A 20,684-nucleotide genomic window follows, 5' to 3' on the forward strand; every position below is an offset into this window, starting at 1 on the left:
CTCCCATTTGTTTTCTCCTTTTCATACCAACTCGTGCTTGATGCGTCTGTGTGATTATTGTCCTTTAGGACAAGGAGTTTCTGTGCTGACCTCCTTTAGCAGCTAGTCAGCACAATAGGTTTCAGTTTAGCAAACTGAAAAGAATGAAGAGACTCTTCACTTCAAGCACTGCTAGCCTCTGATGACCTTTAATGCTCTGATGGAAAGTGTGTCTCTTTCAAAGACAGTGGCTTGGGTTATTACAAACCATAGCTGGAACAGGGCAGGTTGTATTTTGACACAGGGTATCCAGTCATAGCGAAATCTCAGCTTCAGATTGACCAAACAAAATGTTTTGAAAGTCCTGTAGTGAAATTCTAGGCATTAAGTTTAGCAACAACATCTTTGTCTGGAACACATAAAAAATTCGTTCTGCTAATGCAGCGCCAAATATATTAACGTGATTGTGTTAGGACAATTGGTTGCATTTAGATTAACCTCAATTTACAGTAACTTGACCTAAAGCTTAAGGCTTCAAAAATGGCTTCAGCTGGTGTAACCTGAGCTGACACCACTGAGGAAGTCTCCTCTTTCCTCCTCTTGTCAGGGGCTGTGTTTGCTGCCTTTGCTAAGGGTGGCTCTTGCTTGTGTAGCGCCACGGCCAGAGGTTCACTGAGCAGGTAGGGAGGGCAGATACACTTATTCCTTTTCTTCTGGGTTAGTTTTTAGCTGGATCAGATCCATCATTTGTTTGACTGTCCCTCCCGTGGGTAGCACAGTCTTACAATACCTTAATCCTCTTGTGAAACTCAACCCTTATCCCAGGATAAACAGCTGTGACCTCTTAGTTCAAACATGCTTACCTGGTAGCATACATTGAAACCTCAGCTAAGTTACACCTGGTGTCAGTGCACAGTTCTGTTCCTGAGCACAGACACTGAAACAGGGGCAGCTGTATGTAGCAAAGGAGTCAGGGTTCATTTTTATTTAAACATTTGCATGTATAAGACATTTGGTTGCATATTACTCCAATATGTATAATTCATGTGAGAGATGTGCTTGGATTAGCAGAGGTTTAAGAACAGGCCTGGCAGCCATTTAACTGCTGACTGGAATCCTTCAAGTGTGTTGTTTTGTGAATTGAAATGTGAGGTACAGTCTCTAACTGGAGTTACAAACCTGTAATCAGTTTTGCAGTCTGGGATCTCACAGGCTGTTCAGATAAGCAGCATGCTTGTATATTCAGTGAGAATTTGGGAGCCTTAACCATCTGAAATATATATTTCCCTTGTTTGCCTAAGCTGGTGAATCACAAAATCATATAACTTTGATTGCTCTTTTGCTTCCCTCTTACTTATTTTAGTTTCCCGATGTTTGTAGCTCAAAAGTCACTTCAAATTGCTCCTGTTTGCTTTCTGAATACTTGAAACTCAGTTGCATAGGGCTTAAGAGAAAATGTCTTTTTAAACTCACAGTAGTTAATAAGGTTGCAGCTGCGAAATTCTGTGCTTACAGGGAGAGTTGCCTTCTTTCAAGACTTCCCTTTTTCAGACTGATTTTGTTTGCCTCCATACACCATTAAAATTGGTGAGGAGATAAGAATACTCCAATCTTCAGTTGACCTGAGAGAAGTGTGTCCACCCATAAGAACTTTGCACTTTCTAGAAGTTTATGAAAGTGCTAAAGCTAATGCTGCAGTGCTGTTGGTAGCACAGATGATCTATTGCCATTTGCTTGCTGTCAGTTCTTCACAACCACAGGAAAGAGGTTTGAATTATGACTTTCAGAATAACTAAGGGAATAAACAGATCAACAGGACAAGGATTTTTTTTCCTTTTTTTTTTTTTTATTACTTTCTGTAGGGTTTTCATGTAAGGCTTTGAAGTGTCTTTTAAGTTCTCGGCTCTCATCAAGTGAAGCTTAGTATTGTGCTTTCAATGATGGAAGGTGGGGCTGTGCATGTTCCCTTCCTCTTGTCTTCACTTTTCTGTCTCCTCCCTACATTACTTTTACTATGTGCCATACAGTAACACTTCAGGTTTAATAGAACAATTCAACTTAATTTTCTTCTGCTCTTCAGATTTGGAGGAACAATTGTTCAGTGCTGCAGTGAAGGTGTAGTTTTTCTGCATCATCTTTATGATGCTTGTGACAATCTCAGGCCAATTCAGAAAGTTCTTGGATATTGTGTACCTTGAAAAAGAGCAGAGAATTGGTTTTTAACTTTACTCTGACCCTGGGCAGCATCACAACCAAGAAGCCAATATGCCTATGTGTATAAACCAGTACCTGTACTTACACACTGGTTTTTAAAGTGTACTCCAAATCAAAGTGATAAGATTTATGATCAGTTTCAATGGTAAAAAGGGATGTAACAGTCCAACAAGTTTAAGAATCACTGATACCTACCCATTTTCTATATTTTCTATATTCTCATTCTCTTTCTCTTTTCTTTAGCTCATATCTAATCTTCTGTGATGTTTTGGCACTTCTGCATTGTGTTTCATCTAAAGGAGGTATGGAGGTGGCTGTGGCAAGGAGGTTGCAGAAGAATTCTGGAAAATACAGGATTTTTTTAATAATTTAAGATAATTCCTTACATTAAGGAGGATGGATCAACACTTTGCCTAAAAAGAAATTGTTGCATTCTTTACCCCTTCTGTTTATGCAGAATATTGTATTTCAGACTCTGTAGCATCTGAAAAAAATTACTTTAAATCTGCCTTACCTTGTACTAGTTGCCTTTGGACTGCTAAACTGATTGTTCCATTTCAGCTGTGATCTGTGCTGCTGTTCCTATTTGTCTTCAGAGCTGGTGGCTGTTGTTCTGATTTTTCTGGATTGCATTCCAGTGCATAACTGAGGCAGCAGAAGGAAAACTGCAATTGACATTAAATAATAATTTTTTAATGATGTGTCCAGCAAGCAGTGTTGCTATTCATTATACGTATTTTTAGTTGTCATCAAAGCAGGTAATGTAGCTTTGAAGGCTTTAGTGGACTCATGCAGAAGACTGTAGATTTCTGTAACTGAATGGGGGTCAGTCAAAAAAATCTGTATGTCCTTTTTTATTGTATATTTCTGGGCTGAGCTTGCAGTCTTTGCCTTCCAGTAAAAGTGGAGATATGATGCTGAGGTTGCAGTGCTGTCTCTCTTTTTTTTTTTTTTTTTTCTTTTTTTTTTTTCCTTTTATTTATGCCCGGTAGCTTGTACACTGAAAGCTTTAAAGGCTGGATTGCTGCAATTTTGAAAATTTACCAGAGATAATTTGACTTTACATTTTTTTCACCCCATATGATTTTGCTGGAGCTTATTTTTTCTAACCCATTTTAATATGTATTCTACATCATGCAAAACAACAACCCCCCCTCCCCCCACTTATTTTCTCTCCTCCATTTTATTTACAACCAGACAAAACCACTTTATGGTCACAATAAGGTTTACTGCCCTTCTCAGTAATACTTTTGCTGTGGAAAATGTCAGCAGTGGATAGGGGGGGATGAAGAATTATGAATGTAGAGCAGAAAAACCAAAATTAATTTTGAGTAGTAGCATTGAAAATTTCACCTACCACTGTGATAAAGTGTCTGTTTACTTACAGCCAGACAGGGTTTCTGGGATGTTAGGCATGGGCTATATTCTTTTCCACTTAATGGTGTCTTCACATGGTACTGCCTTGGGGGGGGGGGGGGAGGTTCATTAGATGAAGCAGCTGAAACAAATTAAAGTTTTGCTGCCATGAAACAGGGTGGTCTCAGGGCTGCAGTCCTATACCTACAGTCTGCCTGTGGTACTAATGTAGGAGGAAAATTAGCTGTCTAGGAGGAAAACAGTGGGGTTGTTTTAGGTGTAAGGGGAAGGTACATGGTGCTGTACTGGGGGAGATGGACTAGAGGAAAGGGGAGGCAGAAGGTCCTATGTAGTTTGCTTTAAACTTCAGTAGCTCTTGTAATCAAGTTGATCAACAATTCAAAATATCTCCTGTAATTTTGCGTCTGCTGTCCTTTTGAGCTCTTCAAAGACAGCAGTTTTATTCCCAGGATTCATGCATGGAGATACAGCTGTGCATTTCCATGGACAAACCAGTTCTACATATTAGGAAAAGTTTCTTGGCTGAAAAGGTGGTCAGGTATTGTATCATGCTGCCCAGGGAAGTGTTGGAGTCAAAAATCCTTGAGATATTTAAGAAATGTAGATGTGACACTTAAGGATCTGGTTTAGTGATGGACTTGGCTATGCTGGGTTCATGGTTGGACTCAATGACCTTGAGGGTCTTTTCCAACCTGCCAGTTGAAAGCCTGGTAGTTGTGGTGCATTACTGGAGTTAATTTGGAAGTGAAATGCTTATACAGTTTATGGACCATCAGGTAGAACATTACTGGAAGTGTCTTTAGGAATGCTACTATAGTTACTCTTAAGGGTGAAGTGATGATGCAAAGTGTAAAGGATGATGAGGAGAATATCTTTTCAATCCAATCTAGTCCAAAGAAGACATCAGCTGGCCACAGCATGGATTTGTATCAAGTAGGTGATAATTGTCCTTCCTTTGTGAGGAAAAAAAAAGAGGGGGTGGGATGGGCTTGTGTTCATATTTTTTTTGTTTGCTAATTTCCTTCTGAAAATTTATAAACTTGGTCACTTGATAAAAGAAGGAAAAACATAATTTTGCTTATCTTTGCAGTATGATGATTATATTTTTATTTTTTTTTAGGATGCTCAATGTGTTGTGCTTATTTTAATTCCATGTAGAACAATAACTAGGTTAAGTAATTATGAAAAGCCCACATAAAAAGTTATCACCATTGTGATGTTTTGACTTGCATATGGAACTTGAGGAAACATTGAAGCAAGGGCCTGTGCCCAAGACAGACACTCATATGTCATTTTATTTTCCTTCTATCTGAACCCAAGTCTGGGAAATAAAATCATTTTATAAGTTAGCAATGAAAAAGTTCAGTGGGATTTTTTTGTTTGGGATTTTTTGTTTACTTGTTTGTCCTGCTTTCTCAGATGTTTTATTTCAGAATTAGTTCATTTGCTAGAATCCAACCTGTTAGCACAATAGGTAGATAAGAGTATTAGCAATATTGGTGTTTCTAGTGCAGTGCGTTCCCTATGTTAAGTTTCACTAGTGGTTACTAGTGGAGAAGAGATTGTTTCTGGTTTGAAAATTATTTACTTCCCAAATATGTTATTTATCTCTTGTGGGTAGCAAGAGATCTTAGCATCTTTTTGATGCATGCTAAAGATATATCATAAAGTAAATAAAGGGTTTATGGGAGCAGGTTTTGACTGGCTAGCTTGTCCCTAAATAATGGCAGGAGCAAATTGTACTGCTTGTCTCAAACAACAGTAAAATATGTGACAAATTTTGTCTAAAGTACTTGGTATCTCATTTTTTTTTCCACTTTGACAATATGACTTTTTGTTTAAGAGAAGATTTTCTAAGCTCTTCATCTATAAACTTAGACATTTGTAAATATAGAAAGATAACTGCTAACTGAGGCCAGCAAGTGAAAAACAATGAATAAGTCATATATACCAGGCTCTGTAAGGAACGTAGCACAAACAGACTCATAAAATATTTCATAATTTTCAGAGGTGCTTTTTGTTTACAAATACACAGTTCTTACATGATTCAAGGTTTAGTATTTAAGCTGAGGATGAAATGTCTTTCCTATTGTAAAGGGAAGAAACTGAATGCCTACAGCTGTATAAAACTTCTATTAATGTGATATCAGGCATTTTTTTTTTAATTAGACAAGATCCCTATTTTTTCAATTTTATAATATACATTTTTTGCAAGAGTTAATTTTATAGGTTATATTTATTGCCTTTTGACCTTGGTTTGATTGGTTGGGGGTTTTGTGAGATAGGGTTTTTTTTTCTATTCTTGAGTGGTTTTCGGTTGACTGGTTTTGTGGATTGGAAGGAGAAACAAGAAGGTGCTGGTGTCTCAGAAATGCAGAGACCTGAGGAAGCAGATAGGAGGACAGGAAAAAGGTGTAGGACAGAAGATGGATGGAACCCAGACTGGGGTAGACAGAGTGCAGCTAAGCAGACATCAGCTGTAATGGAAGGACAGAAATATAAAGGAGGGTTTTGGACTTAATGAACCAGGCTGAAGATTAGAACTTTGCCCATGTACTTGGGCTTCACAAAGTCAGTGAGAGCACAGGTAGTTGTAATGAGCCCAGTTTTTGCCACCTCGAGTAGACAGAATTTGGGCATTTAACAGGGCCATATTTATGATCAGCTGCAAATATCAGGCAAATTAGTTTGCTTTGGTTTTCTTGCTTTTCCAAGTCTTATGTCCATCAGAGCATTACAGTGTGTTATGCTAGCTGATATTCTGCACTGCCATTATCTGGGTGGTGGCCTTTGTTTTGTTAAGATTTCAGGAATTCTAAACACTTTGCAGTGACACAACTAATGAATATGTATGCAAATCAATCAGCAAATGTAAGACTCTGGACAGCAGACTTGCTTTTCTTAGTTACCTGCATATTCCCTGGAAGTCACCAGCAGTTCATGTGAAAATCATTGCCTGGGTAACTTCTTACACATTAATAATGGACACTTGTGTATTTTAAGTCATTTTTGTCCAAATCCTATTTGCACATTGCTAAAGTTGGTTAAGTAAGTGGTGTAGGTTTTTCTTCCTTCTGATGTATTAGCTTTGCTAAGCTGCATTTCAATGCATTTTTTTCTCCACTCTGCATATGTCCATTGCTAATATGAATCAGTTTTTAGAAGTGATTGCTGTGGCAGGTAGAAGGCAATGTGTATTTCTCAAACCAGTGGAACAAGTGGAAAGTATTTTAGGTGGTGTAGGCACAGTGTTTTAGTGGCTGATTGTGATACTGTTTTCTGATGGGTAGAGAGAACTGCTCAGCATTGTGCTGCAGGCACAATCAATAGCTACATGAGATTTCCTTTCCCTTGGGAGGTACTGTCTCATATTTTGGGAAGGGAAGGAGCAAGTTTCTGTCCCTGAGGTCAAAACGAACACCAAACAGCCAGGATTTTTGCAAGATTTACAGTTTAATAAGCCTCAGTAATAGTCATATCCTCTTCTTGTCCAAGCAATTCTAGCTGTGTCTTAGTGTGTGAAGTTGGTGCTTCAGATATTTGCAGCGATTTGCATATTCTTAAACAGGTAAGCTTGAAAATTAGTGCTGTTTTTCATCAGACCTATATGGGCCACTACTGTCTTGGAAAAAAAGTTGGGTTTCTCCACAAGAATTAAGAACTCTTCACAATGTTTTGTAATATGCTTTGTATGATCTTAAAGTTCGCCTTTTTCAGACTTAGATGATCTGGGGAGTTGACAGAACTAAGTTTTATATGCCATATTTCATGTTTCAGTCATAATACTGAGATGTTAGCATTCCTCAATTAGTAATCATTCATAATATTGGTATTTCAGTGAGGGTCTGTGTGTCACAGAGTTGCCTTCTTTGGTCTGGAGGGTGGCAGAAGGACATATGTAGCTGACTATGCATTTTCGGCGCAATGTTTTATCTGTCTAAGAAGTATCTGAGCTCAGTTTGGATAATATGACTTTGGTCTTGAAGTAAAAACAAAGAATGATATGGACATATCATGATATGAACAGCAACTTATTGTTGGGAGGGCATGGGAAAATCCAACCAGTTTCACACCTAGTATGTAGGCTGTTCCATAAGAGAGACCCTTTCCTTTCCCCTGTATGAAAAAAGAGGTTCACATAATTTTTATAGAATTTAAAAGTTTAATAGAAAGACAATTAGGAGATAAAAATAAAGTAAAGTATACAGATACGGCTGGGTGTCTCTGCATTCAGCCAAGAGAGCACACCTTATTAACAAAGGATTGTCTCTTAAAAACAGAATCTTACTACATATTCATAAATTCTTATACATAATTCAAACATTCCTCTTAAGTTTTGGATGTTTCTTTGTTTAGTTTTTGACTCGCCCCCTTCTCAATAAATCAATCTTCTTGGCTCCACAGAGTTTTACATTCCCTGATAACAGAAATGCAATAAATTCCTCCCCCAGAGCCCTGGTCACTCCTGTCCTCATCTGGACAAGATAATCTAAGAATGCAGGGGGGTATCTAACCATCTTTTCCAGTCTTTGAATTATACAAACAAAAGTAGTTTTTGTTTTAATACTATGCCATAGCTCAACATATATGTATATTATACTACTATTTCTAAGTTTCATCAATAACAGAAATAGAAGGAACTATATTAATATAACAAAGTTTTCTAACCTTATACATATAACATTCATTTTAATATTTGTGAAAAGCCAACAATATAATATGTATCTATAACACTTGGGACTGTACAACTGTATGGAAGGTCTCATGTTATTTTGGTAATATTAAGTAATAGCATGCTTATTTTCCTCTCTCATTATTGACAGCTGTGGTTTTGTGTTGCTTTTGTTGTTCTGTAAATATCAATAGGAGTCATTCTCTTACTCTTATTTATGTTATAAAAAGATTGTATAATGAGATATAAAAGGTGCCCTAGAACTTCAATTTAGTTCATCTTTAAGACACTGAACGTGTAAGAAAGGAGGCAAATTGAAAGATGTCTGTGGTGACAGAAGTGAAATCTTACTGGTATTTAGAACAAATAGAAATATTTAGAACAAATTTGGGGGTACATCTTGGAAAGTTACTGCTAACAGGCAGAACCCAATACTTGCATAAAGAACTATCCTAATACCTGTAAGAAGGTGAGTTTTGGCAAACTGTGGAAAAAAAGATATTCCAGAAATCCTCAACTTATTTCTTACATTTGAGCCATTTATATGGATGATTTTATTAATAACATTTTTTCTGTCATACGTCAGCACTTCCTGGCCCTGTTTTCCAATACTCCCTCTACATAAATTTTAATTCTAAACCTGTAGAAATTAGAAAACCAGAGCTGTCTTTTCTCAAAGTTAAGAAAAATAATTTGTGTATAGGAAATTTCTGGAACTCCTTTGCATCTCTAACAGAAAAAAACCCTCCCTCCCTGAAAGCTAAGAATCCACAAACTGTAAGCTATTAAAAAGTAATACAGACCTTAAGAGCCACATGTCAAGTGCAAGATATTCTTCCAGGTTTAGGAGATATTAGGTTCAAATGATTGTTGAGATATGTTGGCTGGGCTCATGACTGAAAGGAAGAAGAGGAAAAAAAACCTTTTTTTTTTTTTTACTTTTTTTTTCCTTGTTTCTTTCTTCTTGTTTCTTTTTTTTTATTCCCCCCCCCATTTCCCCCCAGCCCTTTTCCCCCCCACTTTTCCTCTCTTTCCCCCCTTTTTTTTTTTCCTTTTCCCTTTCCTTTTTCTTTCTGTGGTAGGGGCTTGTATCAGTCCTTCAAGGGGAAGAGACACAAATCTTCTGAATTTGTACTGTTTATGAGTGTAATTTGATATAACTGATGTAAAAACACATAAATACTATATTTCTAATTCCTCACAGTAAACTGTACTGCATTTCATATATGTGTGGATATTTAAGTGCAGCCACTGTATGATTGGTTTTGTTCTGCATAGGTGATGCCCACTGGTGGTTCAGTTTTTATAAGAAAAGATACTTTCACAAGTTCTTTAGTTCTTTTTAATAATAGATGTGTTCTGTTGCTCTATCACTCTTCGTAGCAGAGGGTGTTGCATTAGTTTTTTAAGTGTTCAGGGCAGAGCCACACAACAAGTCTTTCCAATTCAGTGGCCTCATGTTGAAATTGCTCATGAGACAGTACAATTAATACAGAGAGAACCTTGCAGTGAGTAATGGATTTATTTATGGTAAATGTGTGTTTTGACAACTGGGACCATACTTTTCATTTCCGTTTGGAAGGTGGAAGTTTGAAGAATTGGAGGGTTCTGACACTTTAAGAAAATTATGTGATTGGTAAAAGGCTTCATTTCCTCAAAAATCACTTTTCTGCAAAGGCCTTTCATCCTGGCACAGCTAAGTTAGTTTAGTTCCTCCAAGGGAAGTGTGTGGGGGGGTGAAAGCTCACAGCAAGACTCCTTCTGTTTCTGCAACAGTTTTACTGGCTGCTTCCATTCAGTACCCCCTTATTACTGCATACGGATTTATCTCGATAGTGGCTCAGTCATAAAGGAGATGAAGTTTCAGAGCTAGGTCATATTTAAAATTTGTTTAGTATTGGCTTTATTCTTTCTGGCTGAAGCTTCTCTCAGGTGTAGACCACTGCTTTTAAGAAAACTGGATTGTAATCTGGTCATTTGAGCTGGATGTATGGGAATGGAGAATTGGCAATATCATTCCCAGTGGTGGTATGTGAAACTATTTTCATTTAGTGTGATGTTAGGAGAAACATATTCTGACCTATATAGTAACAAAGGCTGCAGGTTTTCCTCAGCACAGCCAAAAACTGCATGCATCTTTAATTTTAGTAGCAAATAGCTAGTTTTGGAAGTTTTGTTTGGAAGGGCTAATTCTACACAGCCAGGAGACCCTGATGAGCAAAAGTAAAATTCAGTTTCATTTCAGTGTCTATTCTCAAGGTGATGCTAGCTCTTTATTTTTAGAGTAGTTACACCTGTCTATGTTAGTCCAGGAAATGAGGAAGCACTGGGAAAAGGGCATTAATCTGCCCCCTTATGCCACCAGCAGCACAAGGTAAAAAAGAAATAAGGCCGTACTGCTGGTATCTTGTTCCCTGGTGTCCTGTTGGATCCATCCAAACATCTGAGTTTACTGGTCAAGCTAGAGAAAAGTATTGTAGAGAGACAGAATCTCCTGGTCCCTGGTCAAGATGTCCTGAGCTATAGGCTTATCCCTTCACTTGCATGATTTCAGGGTTTTGGCGTATTTTTTGGAGGATAAACAAGAGCATCAAAAGATTATTTCTTCCATATTTAATATTAAAAGCACTTATTAGTTTAATACATTCATATGAGCAAGTACATTAGGCACTTTAATGAATTAAGCAAAGCAATTATAAATGCTGAAATGAAGTACACTCTTAAAATACAAGTTAAGGGAAGCATATAAGTTACTTAAATCTCTACAAAGGGTAAGGTGTTATAAGTTGGACAGCATGCAGAGCCCATTCCCACAATTAAAAAATAAATGAAAATCCTTGACATTACTCCTGTGTGCAGGGGGAAACCCTTGGTAATAAGCTTTGAGCTCACATGCTATCCTGGATATAAAAATAGCCAGCTGTCCAGGCTGTGCTGGGCTGCAAGGAGGCTTAGGAGGCAGGAGATGTACACTCTTGTTCATTGTGTGATGTGCTGGTCAGCAGTGGCCAAAGCACTAAGTGTCCTTCTGGGGCTAAAACCTAGCTGTTGGGTGAATGGTTTTGAGGTAGAGTAGCAAACATTTAAAAAGATATTTAAGAATAAAGATAGAATAAAGATAAGAATAAGAATAAAGATAAGAATAAGAATATTCTTAAGAATAAAGATACGTTTTACTAAGAAGGTAAAAAATGTGTGTCCCTTTCATAGTCCACGTCTCATATTCTGATTTTTATTTTTTTTAATTTTTTTTTTTCATTTGATATTTTTCTGCAGTGGTTTTTTCCATTGCACTTTGTTCAGTGACTCTCACTCACATTGTGCAGTGGGCAAAAGATTTGACAAGAGCTTTAAAACAAACATAGTATTTCTGCCTTAGTTTTTCCTATTTTTGGCATGGACTGATGTGTAAGAAACACTCACAGATTCACTGTAGCTTTGAGCACTTTTATATGGACGTATTCCTGACTGCCCTGGTTCAGCTTCTGCCCCAGAAAGTTGACAGAGGCAGCAAGGGAAGAATTCCCTAAGACAGAAGAAAGAACCCCAGGGTGGATTATCCTGGTAAAAGTAGCAGTTCGTGGTGTCTTTCTCAAGAACTGCTACCATATTTAGTAAAACAGATTAGTCTGGGGAAAGGAAAAATCTGCTGCCTTGTTTTTTCTGCAAACAGGAGTGATGCTGCTCTTTCAAGGTGAAGGAGGATACAGGGAGCCTAAAATTAAGCCGTATCTGTTCATCACTACAGTGCAGTCTGAAGGGTTTCTTTCAAATTTCCCATGGCATGGTTTCTGTCACAGTAGAGAAAACACTGATAGCAGTGTCCTACCCCTCACATGCGCTTCATCTGGATTTTCATGTAACTCACATACTTCAATGGCGTTAGAATAGTAAGACAAGAAATTTTGAAACAAGATATAGATATTTACAATATCATATCCTAATGCTCCTTTTTCTCAGGTCCATGAAGAACTCTTCCTCTCCCAGGTTTTGAGGTGTTTATAGAGCCATAGAATGGGTTGGAAGGGTTCTTAAAGATCATTTACTTCCATCCCCCTTGCCACTGACAGGGAAGCTTTCCACCAGACCAAGTTGCTCAAAGCCCCATCCAACCTTATGCTATGGTACTCTAATTACTTGCAATCTGTGTTCCAAAAAGATAATTCAAAATTATTCAAGTTAAACTGATGGATGAGGGTGATTTTTTTCCCCCCACATATGTCAGCTGCAGTTATTCTTTTGCGAGTTGTTTGTAATAGGTGTTTATTTCAGTTTCTCTGCTCAGGCCCTTGTTTGGTGTGTGATTTGATTTTTTTTTCTTTTTTTAGTACAAACACACACACACAAACACTCTCCCCACCTGAAACACTGAATTTTACCTAGTTCTTAATTCAGATTGATGAGCTCTATTAGTAAAGTTAAAATTAATTTTCAAAACACAAATCAGATGTGAAAATAGGATAGTTTATCCCTAAACTTGCTGTCACCTGTTAAAATAATCCAACCAATTAAAACTGAGCACCATATTTGTATTCAAATTTTGAAGGAAATTGAACCAGCAGAGGTTGATATTTAGGAAGTATTCTGGAATGAAGGGTCTTAAAATTTGAAACAAGGCAATAGAAGACTTCTGTGCTGATACTGACATGGTGTCTTCATCAGTTTACTAGAGTCTATTAGCTTGTTTAAGGCTGAAAGCTGAGTGTGAAATCAGCTGGAAGAGATTTCTGCTTCCCGTAAGGTGAAAGCCAAGGTATCCACTAATCTTTAAACATTTGTAAATCCAGCAAAAACCCAGTTTGATAAAGTTTTATTCTTACATAACAGGTGCACTGAAGGTATTTTTAAAAATTAAGTTGAAAACAGTATTTTGCTGTATTAATGCAGAGTCGTTTGTGTGTTCATGCGAAGGACGTATGGAGTTGTCAAGTAACACACTTTAATAGTTACCAATCAGTAGAACTGATTCTTCCTTAGAAAAATTAGTACAAATCCAACCATGCTCCCAAACTGATTTAGTCATATCAGGATTTCCTGCTTGATAATTTAAATCCTGTTTAAATGCAGCAATTTTAAGCACTTTGATTTATATCAGCCATTCTGTCTTCAGATGAAGTGGGAATGTGCAGGGACTGAGGCCTTTGTCATTTAGCACTACACTTATTCTATCCTCCAATTTTAAGTTGCTTACATGGTTTGACTGATACCTATCTGCACTTCCTTTGCTGTGCTCATCAGTTTAAACATGTTCCTTTGTGTATTTTTTTAGCACTTATATCAGAATAAGGAAGGAGTTGAGTATTTTAACAGTGTAATTGAGATGATAATGCAGCACAAATGTGTAATTTCTACAGACATTTATGACCAGTAAATACTTCGTAACATAGCGAAACTTGTTTATATACATTTAATTTCTTTTATGCTTTTACCATTTTCAGTTCTGTTTGTTTTTTACTGGGCTAAAATTCAGTGAGATCTTGATGAGTTGGGTTTTTTTTTTCCTCTTTCTAAATTAAGGACATCAGACTCTGGCCCTCCCTGTCTCTTTTCCTTTAACTTGAAATCACAGGAGAAAATGGTACATTTTCCACTTCAGTCTCCAGATCAGATGGGCTTTATCTGTGCCAGGTGGTGAAGGTGTCTTCAGAGCAAGCAGATCTCGTAAATGCACTCACTAGGGTAAATTGATTACTTTTATTTACTTAAGTTAGCTATGGTATATCATAATGGCAAGGTTTTTTGACTCATCAGCTGGCATTTTGGAATAATTCGTCATTTTGAGTGTCAAAAACAATGAGGAAGGACATTGTGTTCAAGTGAAACACAAAAGTTTTAGAGAAATTTAGTAGTGAACTAGGGGCCTGTTGGTCTAGATGCAAAGTAGAAGTGCAAAGTTGCTGTGGTGGAGGGTTTGAAGAGCACACCACGTCTCCCTGTTGGAAACTAGTGAGCAGACATTGTGACAAAAAATATATTTGTGTTTAAATTGAAGAGTAATACTCCACATTTCACCCCACGATGTTTAATTCGGATATGAGCTTGAGGATTGTGGAATGCTAATATCATCTCCAGCATCTCAGTTTCAGTGTCTAGATTGTTAAATGGCTTGTTTTTCTGTTCTTCATGGGGAAGGAATCAAACGTAATCCAGAAAGTTTGAAGTATGTGATTTCAAGTGTCCAAGCTGTATCGTTCTGTTGCTTGGCTGGTTGGAATGAGTCTTTTTATATACTCTCCTCCTCAGCATTATTTAGTGTATAGATTGCAATAAAATCAGTGCAGACTGGGACAGCAGGTTTCTATCACTAGTGAGTTTTGTGTTGGGCTTGCGGGAGACCTTATCCTCATAGCTCTTTATCCTTAGAAGAATATGGGTGGGAAGTATGAGGGTGCTGGATAGTAAAATTCCTTGAGGAAATAGATTTATGTGGGGATTAAAAGAGATAACTTGTTTGGCAGCTGTTTTACTTTTCTGATTGTACAGATCTTGCTACAGTAGAAAGCAAAGGGGAGGGTAGGAGGTTTTAACCTGTCCTGGTAATTCATTAGAACAAGAAGGCTGTGACTATGTTTGGGAAGTACCTGGCACACCTGGGATATACCATTAATCAGAGGGAATAGGCAGCATGGCTCACTGTGGTTCTGGTCAGTAAGTAGCCTTCATCATGGAGATGGGCAAAGTCCAGAAACAAATTTTGAGGTTGTCATTATTACAAGTGACTGACATGAGCAGTTAAGACTCTCTGTGTGTGTGTATATATATATATATATATATATATATATATAATGACATGTAGTTTTGCCAAAAATGCTAATGTAAGTCTATGTTTACCTATTGAAAATATAATTGATGCTGTTGCCAATTCAGCAGTCCATAGAGACCTAGCAAATCCAGTAAATGTTGTAGAAAATTACAGCCTTTGTATCTTGGGAATAATTTAAGTGTGGTTTGTCAACTGTAACCTGGTTGACCATATTGGAAAGTGGTTAGCTGGAGATTGCTCAAGTATCATGATCTTTTCTTAATTTGTATTTATGCATGTAAGGAAAAAGTCTCTTTTCTTTTGCTCTTTGGAGTTAGATATTGAGTGCAGGGTAATAAAATATATTTGCATACTTTTCTTCCCCCACAGATTCTGTGACTAGGAAAACATTAGCAAATCTTGACTGTGACCAACCTTTCCTTTCTGATCATGGAAAAAGATAAAATTCTGATAGACTAAAAATAGATTTTCAAAAATTGGACTGTGGGAAAAATGGGAAAGCAATTACATGGAAAAAAATAATGTAGAAACATTTATGAGGCTTGATCTGCTTTTCCCAGTTACGTTTGTATTAGAATGTAGACAGATACACCTGTATCATTTCTTTGCAGACATAGTTGGCAATAAGTTCTGTATATAATGGAGTCTTGGAAAATGAGTTATTTGGTTATATTGTGGGAATAAAAATAGATACCTAATGAAGTGGCACAAGAGTAGAAATTATCTGCCATGCATCGCAGTTGTTAATCAATAAATACCTGCAGAGTTTATTTCTGTATTTAATGATACCTGGAATGCTTGGCCCAAATCTGATTGGTGATCACAACAGGTAAAATCTTTGAACCATTCTGTGAAATTCAGACCAGGCTCTCAGTTGTGCTTGAGTAAATAATCTATACTCTAATACTAATTATTTTTCCTTAATTAGTATAACTCAGAAATATCTATATATGTATATATTCTCACAGTATAACAGTGAGAAGTCACTACCCTTGCCCCTATTTTTCCTTCTGGTGAGAAGTTATTTCACTATTTTTTAGAAAACACTTTTTCTGCAGCTTGAAACCTCAGTTAAATGTAACTTTTTTTTGTAGATACTGGCAAGCAGATATTCTGGTCTGAGGGCTGCAAGAGCCTGGAACAGGCTGTATGGATAAGTACAATACATTCCAGAGAGAGATTAGATTCAGTACACACACCTGTAGGTGGGTGTAGGGTTTAATATAATAAATGTTAATGAGGAATATGAAAACTGATTAAAAGGGCATGACGAGGAGAGAAGGTGATGGAAATGGCAGTGATGTAATGATGTCCAACTGTTCATTATGGTCATAGTTTTACCGACTGTGGCTCACTAAAACTACAGTGCATATTTCAAGATGAGTTTGGAGTTACTGAAAGGGTTCTCTTGCTTTCTCCATAGTTAGTTGCTTGTTGTGCAAGTCCTCACCTTCCTTAAATGCTGTTTTTTTCTAGGGGAAGTGCCTGTGGCAGCCTGTAATTTAACACCTCTCATCACTCATTAGCAAAGGCATCCAGGCTCACGCTGTAGATGTTTCCCTTTAGTCATACTTCACTTAGGAGAAGTGGTTGATTGTGATTTGTGGTTTACTTTGCAACTAATACTAGTTTACTTGTTGATAGATGGGAATTTTAATTCATGACATATTTTCTGTTTTCATCTGGAAAATCTCTTAACTGTTATATCATAGAAAAGTAAATGTGCTGCACATATTCTTTAGGATTAGTCTGTATCTGCTGTAGGGAAATAGGGGACTGATAGTGAGGGAGGAATGCTGTGGCTTGTTTGTGGCAGAGTTTGCCTTTCAGGAAGATCTGGTAGGGGATTTCTTGTGTTTATTCCTGAGGAAAGGCTGAACACTGATTCAAAGTTACGTAGGTTGGATGCTTACCAGACTATGTACAAATACTAGATCTACAAAATAGTGGTTAGATGAATACACTTCTTTCCATCAGCAAAACCATCCTTACACCTTTGAGAAAGAAGTAGTGAAAGGGGGTTTCACTGAGTCTGTATCTGTCAGCTACAAGTGGAGCTGTAATTACAACAGTTCTCATTGAACTAGCTGAGTTTCTTGGCTCCAGCAGGAGGTCAGTACTGTGAAAAGCATTTGCTTGTTGTGAAGGAAACTAGGAAGGTATTTGTGAGATTAGCTCTATTCTTCACATTGCATCCAGCTAGCAAATCTGCACCATCCTTAGACTTCAGGTGAGATTTTGAAACTCAAAGAACCTGCAAGACAAGAGTTTAAACATAGGGAAAAAATGTCCTAAGCAATAGCTTAGACAACACAAATTAGGCATGTCTTTGGGTGTTTGCAAAGCCTCGCAGAGAGGTGTTGTTATGAGTGCTGGATTCTGTGTCTACTGCATCTGTATGAAAATTAAATGTGAATAAATTAAGCCTGAGAGGATAAATAAATAAACATGCGCAGTGACAATGAAGCTGGAGTTGTCTGACATATCCAGTTGAACATATGACTTATTGTTTGTGAAAGTGGTGGCTTATAAATATAGAAGCAGTCATATATGTGCAGGGACATCTGTATCTGCTATGTCTGTCTGAAAACACCTCAGCTGACAGAGCAGGTATTGAGTATTACACCTCTTCAGCATGCTGCTGGCTGCAGCACTGGCCTGTAGAAGGCACCTCTATTTTTTTGAGGAGATGCATGTTGGATGTGGAAGCATGTGATGCATAGGCACACATCTCTTTGGTCACCGTTTGGTGTTTGATGCTTCCTGTGACTTTCAGGTGTGATTCACATTTCTGTTTGTAGTTCTGTTTACTTGTCTGGGGTTTTTATCTGCTACTTATTGTGCTCATTGCATTTTGGCTTCCATTAGTCTTTATTTATCTATAAATAGCTATTAATATTATATTATATATATAATATATATTTTGTTTTATATATATAAAATACATATATATTATATATAAAAATTCAGATAGATGAGACTGTATCTCAAATTTTCTGACCCATTTAGTGATAGTATTTTGCCCTTCTGAATGCTGAAGACTCTTTGGGTCATAGTGGTTTCCATGTAAGTTCAAGGTCTTTGATGGCTCTTAGCCACAGGATTAAGAGTATTAACAGAACAAATGTCTCAGAACAGCAGAGTTCTGATATTGGGCACTTGGATTTTTAACTTCATATTTTTGCACTGGGTTTCTGCTGTCAGGCCACCTGACTCACTTCTCCAGCTGGCTTGTTGCCAGGAAGCCACAGTGTAAGATGTTCTATGATCCTCTACATGCACAAGATCCCAGCAAAAGCAGTGTGTCCTTCTGTCCTGTTCCCTATGAGCCTGTGCCACACATGATAAGGAGTGACATCCTTGCAGCAACTGCAGATGTGAGGGAGGCTTGGGGAGAAAAAGATGCCACTGTAAACACTATAGAAGCCCAGTGTTTGGATGATGGGTATGTGGAAGGACAGGGATGCTGGTGAAGGAACTTCCCAGCACCTATTCCTCTGGTAGCTGAACTTAGAGACACAGAACACCAAAATTGGTTGGATTAGTGCAAAGGTAGACCTGTGATATTTCTCTGGCCTGTTTCCAGTACTATTTTTCACTCCAGACTAGTTGTATGCAGTGCCAACAAAGATCCTGTGTGGTGGTGGTGGTCCATGGCTATTCCCTGCGGCTGCTTTGTGCCTGTCCCCAGGCACAGACCCCTGGACATGGAAAGGCACTTACTGGCGCATTTCACCTCATGCTATCCTAGATTTGCTAGACAAGATGCCTTCTGACCACATCAAGTTCAGTGAAACATGATGTTGAGGCCTTTTGGCTCCCTGGGATCATTCCTGTAGTCACCCCAAGCAGGGAGAACACTTAAGCAGTTATGAATTAAACAGTCTATTAAAGAGTTATTAATTCTAATGTGTCCTATTTCCTGACTTGGTAGAGTCTCAACACTCTGACCAGAGCTTGCTTTTCATGGCAAATTTGTAATAATTAGAAAGATTCTTGCATAATAAAAACCAGAACATGAAGAAAAGAGGAGAACCTAATCCTCATATTTAGCTAAACTGTTATTCTGGTTTACAGGATTATGCTTTTAGTTCTTGCAGTGGCTATGGATACCTACTCGTTTTCTGACTGTTTCATCAACAGTGGCAGGTGGGCTCTGTCAGATTTACTCAGCTTCTTTGTCTTCCTTCTTGACAGTATATGTGTGTCATGTATTCCGCATAGGGACTTTTTCTCAGATTAGCATTGAGGAATGGCTCCAGCACTCTCGCATAAAAGTAAGAATTGGTTTGCAGACTCTATCTATTGGTTCTACATCCCCTGTATGAATTAGTACTGGTTTAGTAAGATTAAAAACAGGAAGAGGCACCTCAAGTCTAATTCCTTTCCTCTGCACACAGAGGAACTCCAAAAGATGTAGCTTGTACAAGATTGAAAATACGTTATTTGAATTATCTTTCCCACAGAAAGGAATTAAGCACAGAAAGTGAGGGGGCAGGAACCAAATCTCTGAAGAAATTCTGAAGTAAATATTGTTTGACACTCTAAGATACCTTAAAAAAATAACACAGAAGTTAGTGCAGTGGTTTTGATAGTACTGACATGCAGGTATAATAAAAGAGGAAATACACTGCAACAGTATGACACCAAAGAAATGAAGGCAAGGAATCTATTTGGGACACTCTAACTCTGTATTCCTGAAATAATTAACCAGTTTGAGGACGTTGCCTATCTCTGTCACGGAAGAATCGTCAAGCCTCCATTTAAGGGGGCTGGCACTGATTAATTCTTCACTGGGAGAGGTCCAAGGCAAGCCATGGTGCTGGAGGAAGCACTGTGCGCAGTGCTGTAGGTGGCACCCTTCCCTTTGCGATGGTGCTGAACCAGTGCCAGAAGGCAGGAGGGAGTTGGGGGTACTCTGCGCAACAGAGCCCTGGACCAGTTGCTCAACTGGTGTAAAGCCACATAGATCTTCTGCTTGTGCCTGCTTCACCCCAGCTGAAAAATCTGTCCTCCTCCTTAAAAGCTCCAGGTGAAAGCAGGGCTTTGCCTACTTGTCATCAGTAGAGAATTTTCAACTTTGCTCTGTGCAGTCTGCAGAGCCCATGCCAGGCCATGCCTGCTGCCCTCTGAACACATCTCTCTGCCCCTTTGGGCAGCCTTGGCCGTCTGTGCTGCACAGCCACAGCACCAGCTGTGTTTCTGTGGTGCAGGCACTAGGCTTGTACTGGGCTTCCGGAAGGAGTCGCAGCTCTACAGAAACTTAAGGATACTATTACCTTTGTTGGTTGTAACGTTTTATTTGGCTAACATGTTAAAAGGTGGTCATTAAATCACAGCTCTGCTTCTCTTTAAAGTAATTCTGCCATGAATGCTGAATGTTATTTCAAATGCATGCTTGAACCACATCAGGATTGAGGGTCCTCAACCCTGTTTGTGTTCCTGTAAGTACAGCCCAAAAAAGACTGGCTTTTTATTTACCTTGTGGTTTGGGAGTTGAGAGTCAGGACTCTGGGGCTGGAGTTACAGTGGGGTTACTGTGTCAGCTGAGCCTGGGTAACCCTGTATGGCAAATGCAGGTAATGTGCTGTGAATGAAGCTTTCATTTTCTGGTGCCAATGCTGTGGCTGAAAGCAATCAACTAAAAATATGTCTCCAAAATGGGCAGTCATCTGATAT

General features: G+C 38.2%; 1 protein-coding gene and 1 long non-coding RNA gene across 2 annotated transcripts in view; one reads left to right on the forward strand and one right to left on the reverse strand.

The window, feature by feature from the left end:
• MAML3 (mastermind like transcriptional coactivator 3) overlaps positions 1 to 20,684 on the forward strand; it is a 306,372-nt gene that overhangs the window by 6,609 nt on the left and 279,079 nt on the right. The window lies entirely within an intron of this gene.
• On the reverse strand, positions 1,847 to 3,655 carry LOC148184204 (uncharacterized). Its single transcript, XR_015772712.1, has 4 exons — positions 3,551 to 3,655; positions 2,708 to 2,858; positions 2,389 to 2,534; positions 1,847 to 2,172 (listed from the first exon to the last, which is right to left on the reverse strand). It is a non-coding gene; the product is annotated as an uncharacterized LOC148184204 (long non-coding RNA).

The sequence above is a fragment of the Pseudopodoces humilis genome, chromosome 6 (genome assembly GCF_049639895.1).
Source record: "Pseudopodoces humilis isolate 2021_Gansu_Grassland_sample_001 chromosome 6, ASM4963989v1, whole genome shotgun sequence".
In the NCBI taxonomy this organism is placed as follows: Eukaryota; Metazoa; Chordata; class Aves; order Passeriformes; family Paridae; genus Pseudopodoces; species Pseudopodoces humilis.